Source organism: Chiloscyllium plagiosum, unplaced genomic scaffold (assembly GCF_037043375.1).
Source record: "Chiloscyllium plagiosum isolate Xiang-an unplaced genomic scaffold, Cpla_swu_hap1 HiC_scaffold_25, whole genome shotgun sequence".
Classification (NCBI taxonomy): Eukaryota; Metazoa; Chordata; class Chondrichthyes; order Orectolobiformes; family Hemiscylliidae; genus Chiloscyllium; species Chiloscyllium plagiosum.
In genome coordinates this window covers 43,457,510-43,477,069 of record NW_028270163.1, presented here as the reverse complement: position 1 = coordinate 43,477,069, position 19,560 = coordinate 43,457,510, and the positions used below count along the sequence as shown (strand labels likewise).

At 40.5% G+C, this 19,560-nt stretch overlaps 1 long non-coding RNA gene across 3 annotated transcripts in view; it reads right to left on the bottom strand.

Moving 5' to 3' along the window:
* The window catches only part of LOC122561930 (uncharacterized), a 259,730-nt gene that overhangs the window by 138,392 nt on the left and 101,778 nt on the right, over nucleotides 1-19,560 (bottom strand). For 2 of the 3 annotated variants that reach the window (XR_015761465.1, XR_015761464.1), the window contains exon 1: nucleotides 382-480. The exons of the other annotated variant lie outside the window; for it this stretch is intronic. This is a non-coding gene — a long non-coding RNA (uncharacterized LOC122561930). Of the gene's footprint in view, nucleotides 1-381; nucleotides 481-19,560 lie in introns of those variants that run through there. 3 annotated transcript variants of the gene reach the window in all.

Here is a 19,560-nt window from a genome sequence, read left to right as displayed (position 1 = left end):
TAATTTTTCTCTAAACACATGGTGATGTTACTTAATTCACATTGAGGTTAGCTTAGCAACTATCACTGCCTCCCTTATGTACTACAGCTTTCTAGATTTAGTGCATTTGGTTCTTGTCGTTAGATTGACCAGCCAAAAATACTAGAAAATGAACTCTACTAGATGTGCATATGTACACTTGCTGGTATAATGAATACTTCAGAGCAACTGAGGTAGTTCTAAATGATGTGATAACATGATGTACATCTGCAAGATTTTCCCCTTTTTAATAATTTATCTTGATTTTACAACAAAACATAAAAGAGGCTTGATTTACAATCGTGTTTTTTTCACAAACTCAGGACATTGTGGAGCAATGTTAGCTGTTGATAACACTCTTACCTGAGGCTGCTAACTTGAATCCCATTGCAATGACTTAAGCACAAATCCCAGCTAACACTCCAGTGCCATACTCAGAGAGCAACGTTGAAGGCTCTGTTTTTCACATGAATCTCTGGACCTGTCTGTACTTTCAGCAGAATGCTGAATGCAAAGTAGCTGAGCAGAGGCTGACAGCCAAGTTCGGTACCCATGGGGATGGCGTCAACTGGGTTCATGTCACACTACAGGTGACCCCACAGCACTACACACACACACACTCATGTAGACTCTCTCTCATACACAAGATCTCTCTCATATGCTCACACATATGCACCCACACTCACACCCACGCATGCACTGTCTGACAGATGTATACTCCTTTACTCTCTCACAGCCACTCATAAACACTGCCTCCCCTACTCCACACACACACGCAAACACACACATACATATATAAGTTTGTGGGGTGAATTTGTACTTGCAGAATTACATTTTATTTTGCTCAAAAACTGCATGAATCCATGTAAGATTCTGTAAATCCCTTTTTTAGAAATAGAATCAATCTGAATATTAGGGCATAGACAGCCTCACACAGGGCACCCCACACCTTCAATGCATTATCTAAGCTGATGTGGCACCTATTGTTAAAATTGATTTGGAGATGCCGGTGTTGGACTGGGGTGTACAAAGTTAAAAACCACACAACACCAGGTTATAGTCCAACCAGTTTAATTGGAAGCACACTAGCTTTCGGAGCGACACTCCTTCATCAGGTGGTAGTGGAGTTTTTGCTATAAATTCTGTGTGTTAGGATTGAGCCCTCCACTACCACCTGATGAAGGAGTGTCGCTCCGAAAGCTAGTGTGCATCCAATTAAACCTGTTGGACTATAACCTGGTGATGTATGATTTTTAACCTATTGTTAAAGTTCACTTGAGAATGTAACTTGTAAAAAAAGTTCTGAGATTTACATATGAGAGAACTGAAAGCAACATGGTCATTCTAAAAGATGAAAAACATAACAAACAATCCAGGTCTTTTTCAATATATAATATTAGTTGCATCACACTGTAAACCTTTGCTATAAACTCTGTGTCTTACAATCTTATAGTCCACAACAGCCTGATGAAGGAGCAGCACTCCAAAAGCTAGTGCTTCCAAATAATCCTGTTGGACTATAACTTGGTGTTGTGTGATTTTTAACTTTGTACACCCCAGTCTAACACCGGCTCCTCCAAATCATTCAATGTAAAAGGTTCCACTATACTCATTTGAAGAATGACAGGGGAATTGTCCTGGGTACTTTACCAACATTAACCCCTCAATCAATATCTCAAAAACAGATTATCCATTATGTGGGAGTGCCGATGTTGGACTGGGGTGGACTATGTCAGAAATCACACGACACCGGGTTATATTCCAACAGGTTTGTTTGAAACAGCACGCTTTCGGAGCACCTGCTCCTTCCTCAGGTGGCTAGTGATTATCCAGTCATTATCTATATTACCTTTTATGAAATCTTGCTGTATGAAATAAACTCTGCATTTCACTGCATTGTGTGTACTCTTCAAAAATGCATCCTGAGCTATCATGTGTTTTGGACATTGTAAAAGGAGTTCCATTAATTATGTTTTTCCTGCTTTTAGCCTATGAAATACTTTTGAAATGTAGTCAATGTTCGAATGTTGGATTATTCAAACACAGGGAACAACACTTCATTGTTCTAACTAATAAACAGGTCATCTCTACATTGCACCACAATTTGTAAAGGATCAAAGTAAAATAATTTATTGCCCCATCTTACTCTGTATTTATCTACAATTCAAAACAAATAGTATTCCAAGGGTATATTGTTCGTGTCACAGTCTCACAGAAACATGTCAGTGATAATAAATGGTACCTATTGTTTCCTAAGTTGTTTTAATTCTTTCAAAGGCCAGAGGCATCATTTGTTCCTAATTGAGCTTTGAGAAGGTGGTGGTAAGTTGCTTCCTTCACTGGTACAGTCCTTTTGGTATATGGCCCATCACAGTGCTATTTGGAACTGAGCTTTGGGATTTTGATTCAGCAACAGTGTAGGAGTGTCATTATAATTCAAGGAAGGATGATGAGTGGTTTGGAGGGGGACCTGCACGTATTGGTTGTGGAATACAATACTTCTACCCTCGAAAAGGATATGGGCCAAGTGGAGGTAGGCAAGACTAGTTTAGTTTGGGGTTATGGTTGTTATGGACTGGTTGTACAGAAGGGTCTGTTTCCATGCAATATGACTCTATGACTATAAATAACAACTGAGAGCATGCACAGATGGAGCTATGCCATACTTATGGCAAACTGCAAGGAATTGGAGCCTGAGTGTGCAATGTTCCAGAATATGTCCTTTCTTATCTTCCCTTGTATATAGTTCTGTTTAATTAAGTCCATGAATGTTCATTAATAAGAGGGTAGATTTCATCTCACTACAGTGGTGCATTTTATGCCCTTATCCTCTAAGGTGGTCGAAGTTCTGGGTTTGGAAGGTACTGTTAACAGGAGTCTTGGTGAGTTGCTGCAGTAAATCTTGCAAATGGTACACATGCCTGCCACACTGAATTGGTGGTAGAGAAATGTGATGGATAGGATCCCAATCAAAAAGATTGCATTGACCTGGAGGGTGTTGAGTTTCTTGATTGTTTCTGGAATTGTACTCATGCAAGCACTGGAATATAGACCATCATATTTGTGCCTTGCAGATGATGGACAAGCATTGGCAATCAGGTGATATGTTACTCACCACAGTATTCCCAGCTTCTTACTTGCTCTTGTAGTCACATTATTTTTATGAATGGTGCCATTTAGTTTTGCTTAATGGTAACCAAAGAATATTACTTATGGAGGACTCAGTGATGATAATGCCATTGAATGTTAAGAGGAGTGGCTAGATTCTCTCCAGTTGGAGATGGTCATTGCCTGAAACTTCTGTGGTGTGAATATAATTTGCCTCTTATCAACCCATGGCTGAATGTTGTCCAGCTCTTGCTGCATATGGACATGGGCTGCTTCAGCATCCGAGATGCCAGATTGGCATTTCATTTTGTGCTATCATCAGTGAACTTTTTCACACTGACCTTATGATGGAGAGGTCATTGATGAAGCACCTGAAGATGGTTGAGCTGAGAATAATACCTGAGGAATTCCTGCAGAGATTCCTGGCACTGAGATTGCCAGTCACAGCCACAATATCTTCCTTTATGTGAGGCATGACTCCAACTTTTCCCACTGATTTCCGATGATGTTAACTTTTCCTGCCTCATTGGTGGTGATACTGGGTCAAAGCTGCTTTGATGTCAAGGGCAGTCACTCCCACCTCACCACTGGAGTTCAGCCTTTTCATCCAAGGTTGCTGAGTGGAAGTGATGGAACCCAAGCTGAGCATTAATGAGTGGGTCAACATAGAGCAAGTGCCACATGATAGCACCGTCATTAACACTTTCTATCACTTTACACTAATGATTCAAAGCAGCTAAATGGGACAGGAATTGGCTGGGTTGGACTTGTCCTGCATTTTGTTCACAGGACATTTCTGGGCAATTTTCCACATGGCCAATAATGTTACTGGTGTAGCTGTAATGGAACAGTTTGGCTAGAGGTGCAACTAGTTGTGGAGTATACCTTCAGTATTGCTGGGATGTTGTCAGGGCCCTGTAATCTTTTCAGCAACCAGTACCTGGAGTCAACTGAATTATCTGAAGATTGGCATCTGTGATGCTGAGGATGTCAGGAAATTGAGGTGGATCATCCACTCCCCACCTCTGGCTGAAATGAATGCAAACTGCCAAGGGTTATGACAGGTCTTGTGTCATGACAGCTCCACCGGTTGATGAGCCTTTTGCCAGCTGTAGCTTAGTAAGTAGCATTCTCACATCTCAGTCAAAAGTTTGAGAGCTCCCAGTCATACTCTAACCACTTGAATACAAAAAAGTAATATCCTTTTACTCTTTTCGGAACTCAAAATGCACTGTATAGTGGCAACAAAACCTTTTTTCACAGTATCTTTCTAGATAAATATGGCAATAAATAACTCATAGGAAACTCACAATGCAGTTCAAAAGGGGTGCAACAAAGTTGGGGAGGCTGCCTTTCTTGTGAAATGTCAATTACTTATAAAGGACCTCATAATATAATTGGAAGAGCAAAATGGTTTCTTTTGACCAATATTTATCAATCAAACAACATTGTTAAGGCAAGTTATCTCAACACGTTTCTCATGATTGCCTGTGAAACCTCACTGTCTGCAAATAGCTGCCATATTTCCTACATGACAACAGGATAAACACTTCAAAGGTCTTTAATTGATTTGAAAGGGGTTTGAGTACTTCTGAGGTTGTAAAAGATACAACAATGCAAGCTTGTATGTTTCTTAATATCTCAGTCAGAGTTTTAAAAAGTCTCATTGGCATGGGAATGTGTAAGCACTGAATTCCTCTGGTCTCTATTTCCTTCACTCCTAATGATGAAAGAAATGGCTTTAAATTGCTAACATATAGTCATAATGAAGTGGGTTTTCCCTATTGCTGCATGTCACTGAAATATTTTGGTTACATTACTTTTTGACTTTATTGTTCACTGAGTCTAATAAGCAAGTTGTTATAAAGGCTAACACTACTGCAAGAAAAAGTGGGAACAGTAGATTGTTCCAAATGAGTGTTACCTGAAAAGAGGAGCAAGATATTAATATTAGGATTGCAACTTCGATACCATGCACACAATGACAGTGCTGCTTCTCTTGACCAGACATGGCATATGAACATAAGAACATAAGAATCAGGAGCAGGAGTAGGCCATCTGGCCTGTCAAACCTACTCCGCCATTCAATAAGATCATGGCTGATCTTTTCATGGACTCAACTCCACTAATCTGCTCACTCACCATAACCCTTAATTCATGTGATACCAGGTTTCTTTATGAGTATGGCTCCAAACTATGGAAACAGAGTTGGATAACCACCTTTGCAAGCATTTTTCATTTCAAACCCTGATCCTGGAGTAGTTCAAAATCCATCCCATTTTAGATATAACAAACTGCGCACTGGTGCAACCTGCTGGTAATCTGGCTATGTTTCCTCACTTCTTCAGTTGAAAGTGTTATTTTTAATTAGTTCTCATTCTTCTTTTCTTCTAAAATTAATATTGTTAGATCGGCATATTTTCTGTTTCAACAGTTATAGAATTGTAGTCCTAATCCATTCAATCTCACTTTCTTTGTGTTGCATTGTGAGGCAGCTGAATTAAACAGGACACCTCGTGGGTCTTTCTTGTCTGTCACAATGTCACTTAGGGCCAGAACAAAGAACAGCAAATAACAAAGAAAATTACAGCACAGGAACAGGCCCTTCGGCCCTCCAAGCCTGCACTGATCCAGATCCTCTATCTAAACCTGTCGCTTATTTTCTAAGGATCTGTATCCCCCTGCTCCCTGCCCATTCATGTATCTGTCTAGATATATCTTAAATGATGCTATTGTGCCTGCCCCTACCACCTCCACTGGCAATACGTTCCAGACACCCACCACCCTCTGCATAAAGAACTTTCCAAACATATCTCCCTTAAACCTTTCCTCTCTCACTTTGAACTCATTACCCCTAGTAATTGAGTCCCCCACTCTTGGGGAAAAAAGCTTCTTGCCATCCATCGTGTCTATACCTCTCATGATTTTGTGGACCTCAGTCAGGTCCCCCCCTCAATCTCTGCCTTCCAAATGAAAATAATCCTCACCTACTCAACCTCTCCTCATAGCGAGCACCTTCCTAACCAGGCAATGTCCTGGTGAATCTCCTCTGCACCGTCTCAAAAGTATCCACATCCCTTTGGTAACGTGGTGACCAGAACTGTACGCAGTATTCCAAATGTGGCTGAACCAAAGTCTTATACAACAATAACATGACCTACTAACTCTTGTACTCAATACCCTGTCTGATGAAGGAAAGAATGCCGTATGCCTTCTTGGCCACTCTATTGCGCTGTGTTGCCACCTTCAGGTTACAATGGACCTGAACACCCAGATCTCTCTGTACATTGAGTTTTCCTAGGACTTTTCCATTTACTGTATAATTAGCTCTTGAATTAGATCTTCCAAAGTGCATCACCTCACATTTGCGCAGATTGAAGTCCATCAGCCATTTTTCTGCCCAACTCTCCAATCGATCTATTCTCTGACAGTCCTCTTCACTATCTGCTACTCCACCAATCCTAGTGTCATCTGAAAACTTATTAATCAGACCACCTATACCTTCCTCCAGATCATTTATGTATATCATAAACAACAGTGGTCCCAGCACAGAACACTGTGGAACACCACTGGTCTCAGTTCTCCATTACTACTCTCTGCCTCCTGTTGCCCAGTCAGTTCTCTATCCATCTAGCTACTACACATATCAAATGTGGATTTACCTTCAAACAGCTGTTCCCAATTTATATTCCCCAGCTCCTGCCTAATTTTAGTATAGTTGGCCTTCCCCCAATTTAGCACTCTTCCTTCAGGACCGCTCTCGTCTTTGTCCATGAGTATTCTAAAATGTACGGAAATGTGATCACTATTCCCAAAGTAATCCCCTACTGAAACTTCACCCATGCAACTTCACTTTCTCCATCAGCACATCATGGAGAACCTTATCAAACACCTTACTGAAGTCCATGTATATGACATCCACAGAAATTCCCTCATCAATCAACTTTGTCATTTCCTCAAAGAATTCTATTAAGTTGTTATGACATGACTTTCCCCTCAAAAATCATGTTCCTTATCACTGATAAGCCCATTTTCTTCCGAATGAGAATAGATCCCATCCTTCAGTATCTTCTCCAGCAACTTCCCTACCACTGATATCAGGCTCACTGGTCTACAATTACCTCAATTATCCCTGCTACCTTTCTTAAACAAGGAGACAACATTAGCAATTCTCCAGTCTCCGGGACCTCACCCATGTTCAAGGATGCTGTAAAGATGTCTGGTAAGACCCCAACTATTTCTTCACTCGCTTCCCTCAGTAACCTGGGATAGGTCCCATCTGGACCTGGGGACTCATCCACCTTAATGCCTTTTTGAACACCAACACTTCCTCCCTCCTTATGCTGATTTGACCAATGGTAATCAAACATCTATCCCTAACCTCAAAATCCGTCATGTCTGTCACCTCTGTGAATACCGATGCAAAGTACTCATTAAGAATCTCACCCATTCTCTCTGACTTCACTCTTATCTTTCTTCCGTTGTCCTTGAATGGGCAACCCCTCCATAGTTACTCTCTTGCTCCTTCTATATGAATGAAAGGCTTTGGGATTTTTGTTGACCCTGTTTGCTAAAGATGTTTTATAACTGTTTTTAGCCCTCTTAATTCCCCATTTCAGATTGGTCCTACATTCCCAATATTCTTCCAAAGCTTCACCTGTTTTTAGTCACCTTGACCTTATCTATGCTTCCTTTTTCCTCAGTCTCAGTTTCATTGTCATCCATGGTTCCATAATCTTGCCATTTCTATCCCTCACTTTCCCAGGGACATGTCTCTCGTGCACTCTAATCAACCTCTCTTTAAAAGCTTCCCACATATCAAATGTGGATTTATCTTCAAACAACTGTTTCCAATTTATATTCCCCAGCTCCTGCCAAATTTTGGTATAGTTTGCCTCCCCCCAGTTTAGCACTCTTCCTTCAGTACCGTTCTCGTCTTTGTCCATGAGTATTCTATAGTGATCACTATTCGCAAAGTAATCCGCTACTGAAGCTTCAACAATCTGGTCGAGCTGATTCCCCAATACCAAGTCTAATATGGCCCCTTCCTGAGTTGGACTATTTACATACTGCTCGAGAAAACCCTCCTGGATGCTCCTCACAAATTCAGCTCCATCTAGATGTCTAACACTAAGTGAATCCCTGTCAATGTTGGGAAAATTAAAATCTTCAATCACCACTACCCTGTTGCTCCTATATCTTTCCATAATCTGTTGACATATTTGTACCTCTATCTCATACTCATTGTTGGGAGGCCTGTAGTACAGCCTTAACATTGTTACCGCACCCTTCCTATTTCTGAGCTCTGCCCATGTCACCTTACTGCTCGAGTCCTCCATAGTGCCCTCCTTCAGTACAGCCGTGATATTTTCTTTGGCCAGTAATGCAACTCCTCCACCCCTTTTACCTCCCTCTCTATCCCGTCTGAAGGATTTATATCTTGGGATACTTAGTTGCCAATCATGCCCTTTCCTCAACCAAATCTCAGTAATAGCAATAACATCATACTCCCAGGTACTAGTCCAAGCCCTAGGTTCATCTGCCTTAACTACTACACTTGTTGCATTAAAACAAATGCACCTTAGACCACCCGTCCCATTGCATTCATTATCTGCTCCCTGCCTACTCTTATCCTTAGTCACACTGACTTCATTATCTAGTTCCTTACAGGCTTTAGTTACTACCTTCTTACTGTCCACTAACCTCCTCATTTGGTTCCCACCCCCCTGCCACATTGGTTTAAACCCTCCCCAACAGCATTAGCAAACATTGGTTCCAGTCCAACCCAGGTGTAGACCGTCCAATTTGTAATAGTCCCACCTCCCCCAGAACTGGTCCCAAAGTCCCAGAAATCTGAATCCCTCCCTCCTGCATCATCTATCGTGCCATGCATTTATCTTGCTAATTCTTTCATTTCTACTCTGACTAGCACGTGACACAGGCAGCAATCCTGACATTACTACCCCTGAGGTCCTACTTTTTAACTTGGTTCCTAACTCCCTAAATTCTTTGTGTAGGTCCTCATCCCATTTTTAACTTATATCATTGGTACCTACATGCACGACAACAACTGACTGTTCACCCTCTCCCTTCAGAATGCTCTGCAGCCGATCTGAGACATCCCTGGCCCATGCATCTGGGAGACCACATACCATTCGGGACTCTTGTTTTCGACTGCAGAACTGCCTATCTACTCCCCTTACAATTGAATCCCCTATGACTATAACCCTACCACTCTTTTTCCCACCCTTCTGCACAGCAGAGCCAGCTATGGTGTCATGAACATGGCTACTGTTGCCTTCCCCTGCTGAGTCATCTCCTCCAACATATCCAAAACGGTATACCTGTTTTGGAGGGAGATGACCACAGGGGACACTTGCATTGCCTTCCTGCTCTTTCTCTGCCTTTTGGTCACCCATTCCCTTTCTCCCTCAGCAATCCTAATCTGCGGTGTGACCAATTCACTAAACGTGCTATCCATGATCTCCTCGGCATTGCACATGCTCCAAAGTGAGTCCATCCGCAGTTCCAGAGTCATGATGCAGTCTAATAAGAGCTACAACTAGACACACTTCCTGCACATGAAGGAGTCAAGGACATCAGTTGTGTCCCTGACCTCCCACATTGAGCAAGAGGAGCACAAGATGGGTCTGAGATCCCCTGCCATTTCTAATCTTAAGCTTAACTTGGTCTTAACTTTTATAAATGAAAAAGGAAAGAAAGATTTTTACCAATCACACCAACAAAAAAAAAACTACCTTCCTTTTTTGGTTAGAGGAGGAGGGTGGGTGGGAGACACTGCACGTGCAGTGTCTCAGGTTCAGCTGCTGCCCCAAATATATCGGTTCACTCACCTTCCCAGAGTGCAATTTGACCGCTCCCACTCAGTTCCTCGCTCTGGCCGCATTCCTGCACTGATGCAAATGAAGGATGCCAATGCTCGAGGTAAGTCCTGTTAAGAGGGAAATTTACCCTTCCGGCAGCACCTTGGTCCTCGCTCTCGACTGCTCCTGAAAATCAGGCCAGAGATACAGTTGGGATCATGCAGCCTGTTGGCAGCAAGGCATGGCAATAACCTGCTCAGTGGGCAGAATGGCAGAATGGCTGGCGTGCTACACCACTGCAAAAAGAAGTCCGGAGAAATAAGATATTGTATTTGGCAAATTGTCAGTGATGGAATTGCTGTATTGGCAAATCTATCACCAGCAATGCACAGAATGAAATATGGCACCTTTGAGTTTTAGCCCTGATCCTACAAACTTCCATTGAAATACAGTAGCAGCTACAATGGGAAAACAGCTTGTTGAAAGCAAAGGGTAAAAGGCTATGTTGTGCTTAGGTGATGTGGGATGTTTTTTTTAACTATAGCCCCCTTGGACGAGAGAATGGAATTGCAAATGTTCACAAAAGAGCTATAACAACTGAAAACTGCCAAGTATTTTAGCATTTCTTTCACAAATCATAAAGAGATCGACTCAATTAAACTTGATGTTACTCAGCCTATTTCCCATTAAAATACAAAATTAAAGATTACTGAGGAGAATCTGCAACGTCTATTAGGGTAGAAATTATTTGGCTAGAGGTAAAACATGTCAAAAGGAAATAGTTCGGAAGGAGTTAATGTTGAAACTGCATTAAGCTTCACCTAATCTGATGATGTCTCATGATTCTTTAAACAGAGAAAAAAAGAGTAGCTTAGCCTCCCAATGCAGACAGATGTATCATCGCTGGCTCCTGAAAGTCTTTAAAATTATACCTAATTAGTAAATGTAACTCGTACTTATTGTTATTATGTAAAATACTACATCTTGTTTTTAAGACAAGTGCCTCTTCACATTCAGAATCAATAGTAGTTATCCGTTACCACCGCTAATTAGATTGACATTTAGACTTGGCAAAGAAAGCATGTTTGGTGGCAGCATTCTATCCAGCCACCAATGGTTGAACCACAACATACAACAGCTACTTAGGCCTATGACTAGAATTGTCTATCAGCTGTCCTATTTGTACACCACCTGATATACAGACCACTCAGCCCAAAATGAAATGCCCAATACTGAGAATATCTGATATAGAGACCACCAACAGTCAACATAAAGACTGTCTGGTACCAAGATCACTTGGTGCAGAGATGGTTCAAGATAAATTCCAATGATTGGCTTAATCTAGGAAACAATTGAAATTTTTTTTTTTGCATTGTGTGTAAGAAATTTGAATGGGCCACTTCACAATTTTTGTCATATCAGCACAAAAGTTATTTTATGACTGTGAGAACTGTATTGAAGATGAAATATTATAAAGTGACCAAAGCTAGAAGTGGCACTTAAACATTTGCAATCTTTTTCATTACTACATGAGAAAAATAATGATGAGCATGAGGGTGAAAATCCACAAGTTGTGGCTCAAGATGCCCTGCTCCTCTGAACATTGTGCTCCACTCATATATTGCTGAGAGATTTAGCACTAAAACAAATAAAATGTATGAAGTTGTTGTGCTTGCCCAGTACATAGCTCCTAAACCTGGCAGAAATGGTTAAGCTTGCCTTGTGCGACCTTTTTTCCAGTGGTATGGTAAGCATTAATTACTGGCAACAACAGCTCTATCATTGAAAACTCATATTTACAAATGTGGAGATTCATGCCTTTACATTTTAATTATCATTGGAGAATTTTAAAGTCTACACTGCAAATTAATTAATTTTTTTGTTTGACTATTTATTCTTTTTCTGCACCTATCTTACTTTTCTATCTTCATTACACTTACTCTACTTGAATTGACATTGAATTAACTATCATAAAATGAATTTCCAGGGTTAGAAAACTGCATGTCGCAATAAATATTCTTATGCATTGAATAGATTTTCATGCAGATCCCAGACTTTCCTGGATCCCTCCATGGGTTCTGCACATTTAAACTATGGTGAAAACCAAATAACTTTAACAAAAACATGTGTTTCAACAATACCATGGTGATCAGACTTCTCCCGAAGAACTCATCTACCCAACTCTTCAAGGACCATCTGCCCGTATGTGGCAGTCTCCAGATAATGCATGGGACTGATCAACCATCTGATAACCCAACAAACTGGAAACAATTTAGTCTCCATTCCAAAAGACTACCTCAGAGAAGGTCACAACTATTTTCAAAAGAAGTGTTTCAAAGTGAACATAAGAAGATACAATGAAATGCAATTATCTTGAATTCTGCAAGAAAGAATCCACTTTGGTTTGACCAGAAATTCAATGAGGCAAACCTTGTAAAGATCTAAGTGTCCAAATTTAGTTATTTCATCTATTTATGATATGCGGATTATATATTTATGATACACATATCCCTTTGCCGATTTTACCCAACCAGTCTTTGTCATTAAATAAAAATTGAAAGAAATTCAGATGCTGTAAATCAGAAACAAAAGCAGAAGTTGCTGGAAAAGCTCAGAAGGTTGGCAGCATCTGTGAAGAGAAGTCAGAGTTAACGTTTTAGGTCCGGTGACCCTTCCTCAGAACATTAGTTGATTGATGTACTACACACACACATGTGGGGAGTGAAGTCAGCATGTCTGTATGAATGGTAGTCCAAATGACATTATGATATATCTGCCAATAAGACACTACTCATGAATGCTGGTTAGCTCATTTAGCTGGATGGCTGATCTACTCTGCAGACTGATGCCAACAACATAGATTCAATTCCCACACTGGCTGATGTTACTATTGAAGGAATCTCCTTCTCAACCTCTTCCCTTCATTTGGTTAAACCATCAGCAATTGTTTCTCTCTGATGAGCAAGCAGCCCTATGGTTCAGGAGGACTTTGGTTACTAAATGTTTACTTATGAACGTAAGAAACATTTAAACTCTGAGGCTACTTCCAAATAGGGACTATGGATCTAGTAAGTCAGAGAAGCTTGGATATCTATTTTAGTGATTTTTAATAAATTTTATCTCTTCATATTTCCTGACAATGACATTGTCTACTGTTGGGCAATCTTGTATGGCCGTAGGTTAGCAAAGAAGTCAGAGGGGGAAGATCCAGTCTTTCATTGATTTACATTTACTGTGGTACATCCAGGCATTAGCCAGTGCTCACTTACCTCTAATTTGCCTTATTTCATTCAATTCCCCAAATCAGTGATTGTCTCTTTTTGCAATAAGCCAAATAACTCAGTGCACTACAACTGGGGAATGATAGTTGCAAGCCATTACTGCATCATGCAGGACTATGTGCTTACTGTGGTACCCTCTGCATCAAACCTTTAAAGAGTTAAAATCTATTGCTGAAGGCAAGACCAAAGCTCAGTTGCACTGAGGCAAATCGACCAGGCACGTTGTTGAAGCAAACAGTGGGGTGCTTTGAATACACTGTTTCTTTCAACGTCATAAACTGACCACTCAGGAAACACATGGCTGTGCATCTCTTCCTCACTCAAACCAAAGTACAAATGTTTAACAGAAGTGAAGCTTAAAAATAAATTACAGGACTTAGAGACAAGGCTAATCACGGCATCAATGTTCTTTCCACGCTAGTTAACTCTTTTGGAGATTTATGTGTGCTATACTTCACCTCCAGCCCTGATGTCTTGTGTGACCAAATATTTAGTTGCAAAAAAAAATACAAACTTGGGTTACAAAGTGAAAAACCTTAACATTTCCTACAACATTTGTTTTATTGATTGAACACAGTCACCGGGAGCAGATTGCAATGGGCCACACACAGTTCATAGGTTTCAAACCGAGTGCAAAAATAAATCTTGAAAATGTGTGTATGTACATGTACCATTGGAAAAACATTTGCTTGCTCCACTGATGGCCTGACGCCTCTGATTCCTGCGTGTGCCAGTTCCCGCTGTGTTTCAGCTTACCTTGCTGAGTACTAAACCGCCAGAACCTGCCGGTAACCCAGCTGTGACCCACAGTTCAAGTCTAAACAGTTAGGTGGGGTTGTTAGACACAAAGTCATCCATAAATACTTCAAAGAATTCCCTTGGACCATGCTCAGTTGCATTTATTGGAAGTCAATGGAAAAGATTCTACACTTAGATGGATTATGGGTAAGAACCACCCTTTGAGAATGTAATATTATTTCAACACAGAATTTGAGTCATTCCCTTGTAATTAAACATGAGTGATGGTGTTTGTATTAAAGGTGTTTTCTTCTTGGTTGAAGATGTAGAAATAAACACTGTGCACAAAATGATGAGATTGTGAATGAATCATTCTTTCCCCATTACTTTTCTTCTGAGTTTACTTGCTGCTTTTCCTAAAAACACTAGCAAATACTGGTGTGCAGATCCTGCAGTCAGCCCTCCATTACCGCAATGGAGTGACTTCTCTTCAAAGGTGAACCATGAAATGTGAGCGGGCATTTTGACTTTGGACAATCACATAAAACGTGTGGTTCTGAATTGAGTCAACAAAATCGTAAACCATGAGAGATGCATAACGAGCAGCTGAACCCAAATATTGGTAGTTTTGCATGAACAGTATCACCAGTTCCACAGTTAAGTGAAAGCAAGACTGATGGAATCACAATGAGACTTCAGCCCTGAGACTTTTCAATTGGCTAATAGCAGCAAGCGCACTCTTATTAAGCTGATGATAAATGTTGAAGTATTTGGATTACAGCTACAGCTACATCTGACAGATATGTGAACACATGGCTCTGCTCCCAACAAATATATGAAGATAAGAACATTTTAGGGGTCTGAAGTTGAACTGGAGCAGGTTAATTGGAAATGCTTTTTGTTGAATAAAACAGTGGCAGAAAAATGGGAGACCTTCAAAAGAGAGATGAATAAGATGAAAGCTTTGTACATACCAATGAGAAATAAATATGGGGTATCTGAAGTCGAGAGTGTGGTGCTGGAAAAGCACAGCAGGTCAGGCAGGTTCAAGGAGAAGGAGAATCGACATTTCAGGCATAAGCATTTCATTGGGAGTAGCTTATGCCTGAAACATCGATTCTCCTGCTCCTTGGATGCTGCCTGATCTGCTGTGCTTTTCCAGCGCCCCACTCTTGACTCTGATCTCCAGCATTTGCAGTACTTATTTTCTCTAGAGTATCCAAAGCTAGAGTACCCTGGATGACTAAGGATACCAATGAAAAAATAAGGCAGGGAAAGGAGGTATGTTATACATGGTGGAATAACAATCGCAATAATAATCAGGAAGCGTATCTCAAATGTCAGCAAGAGATGAAAATTAGAATGAGGAAGGCTAAGAGGAAGCATAAGGAAAGGATGGCAGAGTGCACTAAAACAAGTAATAAAATGTTCTTCAAAAATATTAATAGAAAAATGTTTGTGAAGGATAGAATGGGGTCCTTAAGGAAGAAGCAGGTTAATTGCTTGTATCACTTCAGATCTGTTAAAATTGATTCATTCATGGCAAGTACGTGCCATTGACAAGATGAGCATCATTGTGTTTCCCAAATTGCCCTTCAACGGAATGTCTTGGTGGACCATATGTGAGAACTGTTTAAGAGTCTGGGGGTTACTGGGCTTCTGGAGTAACCTGCAGGCCAGGTCACATAAGGATTGCAAATTTCCTTTCCTAAAGGGCACCAGTAAATGTGATTTTTTTGATAATCAATGGTAGTTTCATGAACACGGTTTCACCCTGTAATGTCATGGACCAGTGTCATTACCACCTGGTATTAAGCACGCTAAGGGCTTACCGAAGTGAAAGAATTTGTGCTTCATGACATCTTTTAGGCATTTAGAACAATCATAAACATTTTTCAGCCAATAAATTGATTTTGAACTGTGGTCACCATTGTAATGTAGGCATACAAGGAAGGAAGCCAGAGTCTGATTCTTGCCAATAGAGAGGTGAGTAGGCATGTTTTTTCAAACGATAAACTGGGGAAGTGGGAATACATCTGGGTTCCCTGTTGTTCTTGAAGTTCCCAAGTACAGGAAGTTAAGGACTGTGAAGCAAATAATCAGCCAAATCGTTGAGAAACCCAAACTTCCATCCTTAACCTCCACTGACCTGAGTGAGCTTCAGTTGGGCCAAAGAAGTGGCTCATTATAATAAATGGTTTATCACGTGAATTTATGAATTTGACTGGAGATGAATGCACAACCGATCCCAGCACAGCATTCCAAAGGATCAAAACCACTTCCCAATGACTCCCATTATATAGAACTTCCCATCCAAACATAATACTGCTATGTCAAATTCTGCTCCATGTTTGAAACACTCACAAATTATGCACTTTTGGACAGTTAATGTACACAAAGCAGTTAGTTATTTTCCCAATTTCGTCATGGCGACCATCCATACTAACAAACTAATCCCCTGTGCTTAAAGTGGCTTTTAATTACGCTTTTACAGTTAATATACTTTGATTCACTTGCCGATTAAATAGACTGGAGTGCAAACCCTTGTCGGGCAGCTATTTTTATCCAAGGTTTACAAGACTTGGGCAGAACATTTTGTGGCAAGTTAGTGTTATGTTTATCTGGACCTGATGGCTCAGTGAGGTTTGACTCCACTTGAGTTAATTTTGATCCGTCAGATCTAAATAAAAACAGGAACCCTCCCATAATGTACACAGTTACAGAGAGGAGGCAGCAGCGGAGTCTACTATCTCCTCCCAACCAAAAATAGACACATTTGTGATATGATCGGTTCAAGACACATGTTGAAACATTGATTGGCAATGCAGTTTTCAAAGCAGCCCCACCACGTGTTCACGATGTTTGGAAAGGGTGCAGCGTTTTCTTTTCCCCTTGTTGTTTATTTTCTGTACTGTCAGCAGTGTGGTGCCCACTTTGCAGCCGAGTGTCCTCACTGCTGTGCTGAATCATTCTGTTCCAGTCATTCCTGTGTCCCGAAGGAAACCACATAGGCTTGTCGATCCCCTGCCAGCGTGTGTCATTCCTCTAATCCATCTCCTCCTCATCTAAACATGAAGCAGTTGTAGATATTAATCGGAATCCAGGCCTCCTATTTATAGCGCATTATGGTCCGATGAGAGGCTGCTTTGTTCATTGTGGGACATGGTGGTGTGCTTGACTGAGGAGTCTGATATCTGTATAATCTGACTTAATGTTGCAGGTTCATTTTTAAAAAAGTTATTCATGGACTGAGTTTCTACCAATATCAAATACTTTATCTTGATTCCCGTTTACCCTCATCTTGGACTTAATTAGGTGCCATTTTGCACTCTTTCATTCGATAATTTTACGAAAAAGTAATCTTGTGAGTTTAACTGAAAGGAAGAACCATTTAAAATGTTTCCTTTATTTGCAAATGATGAGTATAATTTATTTCCCATGCATGATTGCATGTGTTGACAACTCTTTAATAAGCACTTTTCTTAAAAGTTGAGAATAGACTAATGGGGGAGATTGGGATTGAGGCAGGAAGTGGGATAGTAATTGACTGCATTAGATTTGTCTTGCTTTCAGTGGACAGGACATTCCTGGGCAAAATTCCACATGGTTGGGTAGCTGCCAGTGTTGTAGCTGTGCAGGAACAGCTTGGCTAAGGGTGCGGCTAGTTCTGGAACACAATTAGTCTTCAGTGCTACAGCCGGAATGTTGTCACGGCCCATTGCCTTGTGGTATCCAGTGCTTTCAGACATTTCTTAATATCACGTGAAGGGAGACAAATTGTCTGAAGACTGAGAACTGCGATGCTGGGGTCCTCAGGATGAGGATGAAATGGATCTTAGGCTTGGCACTTCTGGCTAAACGGGGCTGGAAATATTTCTGCTTTGTACTTTGCAGTCACGGGCTGGGTTTCTCCATCATTGTGGATGGGAACATTTGATGACTTTTCTCCATCAATTAGTGAATTACCCTCCACTGAAACAGAACTTTGGTCAGATCCACTAATTGTAAGTGGATATGAATCAGCAGTTGGCCCACAGCACCTCAAGAATGCCAAGTTTTCCATTGCTAGACCTATTCTGAAACCCTCCCATTTAGATCATTGGTAATGTCACACAGCACAAAGGAAGTTGAGTTAGAGCACTATTCTTTGGATGGGTTTGACCATCTTCAATTTGCCTTTATTCCCTTTCATTTCACTGATTCAGTGAGTGCAATCTAATTTTTGTAATTTCTCTGCATTCCAGCAAGAAGTTTCCTAAATGATACCACTAATTCCTGAGACGATTCCATGTGCTGGAATTTAAAACATGATTGTTGTGGCATGGAAGCATGTTTCAAGGTCTTTTACAAAAAAGGACAGCCATTTCGAAAGTGCCACAATCCCATTGTGCACTTGTTAAGCCAATTCCATCTGTATTAAATTAAACATTTTGCTCATTCAACATAGTTTCAAGCCCACAATCGTTCACTGTTACACCTTTTCCCGATCAACATTGTTAATAACATTCTCATTCTTCTGAAGCAGAGAAGTAAATTTTTCACGCACCCCCCCCCCCCCCACCACCATCACCCAGGTGTAAAACCAGGAATGCCAACTCACTACCAGTTAGAGAACCTATTTGGTTTCTATTTCCATTGATTCCTGTAGATCATGGTGGTTTCTGTATTGAGTGGTCAAATCACACTGTCAGTGTCATACTTGTACTGCAAGTCAAAAAACCCACCAAATGCTTCTTTCAACACTTTGTGAGCATTGCCATAGCAGACATACTCATAATATATTGAACATCTTACACTTCCTGTAGGTTTCACCCTGGGTTTCCTACAATGTTTTGCCCACTATGCTTTACTAGCATTTTTCCTACTGTAAAACAGCAGGTTTACAAAGGAATGCCACAAGATATATTTCTTTAACAAAGGCAGAAGAGTGCATGGTACCGTATTTTTTTGTGTGTTGCACATTGCCTCTGGAGCTTCTATTGTTATGTTCACTAAGAAAACACTGCATTTCTAGATGTGCGACATGAAATCTGAAACATTTTAAGTCAATAGGAATTTTAAAGATCATAAGAGTTAACTCAGTCATAATTCCTTTAACTACATTTAGAGTCCAGTTAGTATTAGTGTCAAACTTTACTTAAGGTACCTGAGTGTATTTAGTAAACTACAAACCCGCAGGTTCTTCAGTAAATCTGTTTAATTGCTAATAGCACTCAAAACTTAATTCAGAAATCAATATATCAAAATTGATCAAATATTAATTAAACAGTTCACTGAAGTAGGGGTGTCTTGGTAAAGAAATAGTCTAGCCTTCTCAGGAAATTGCATGTTCTTACCTTAAATAAAATTCATTCCTCGTGGCTTGGCAATAAACAGACAGATTACAGAACATTTCAAATACTTTAAGGAGTTTCAAATTTGTACATCAAATATTAAATGGTTTTTAAATTATGGCTTATATGGGCCAAAATAAAGGAACACTGCAGCTTTCGGGCTGGAGGGAGTCTGCGAATGTTTGTGCTGGTGGCTAGTGGCCGAGGTCGTGGTAATGACAAGGGGCACTGAAGTTGTCTGCCAAGAACATTGTGGAA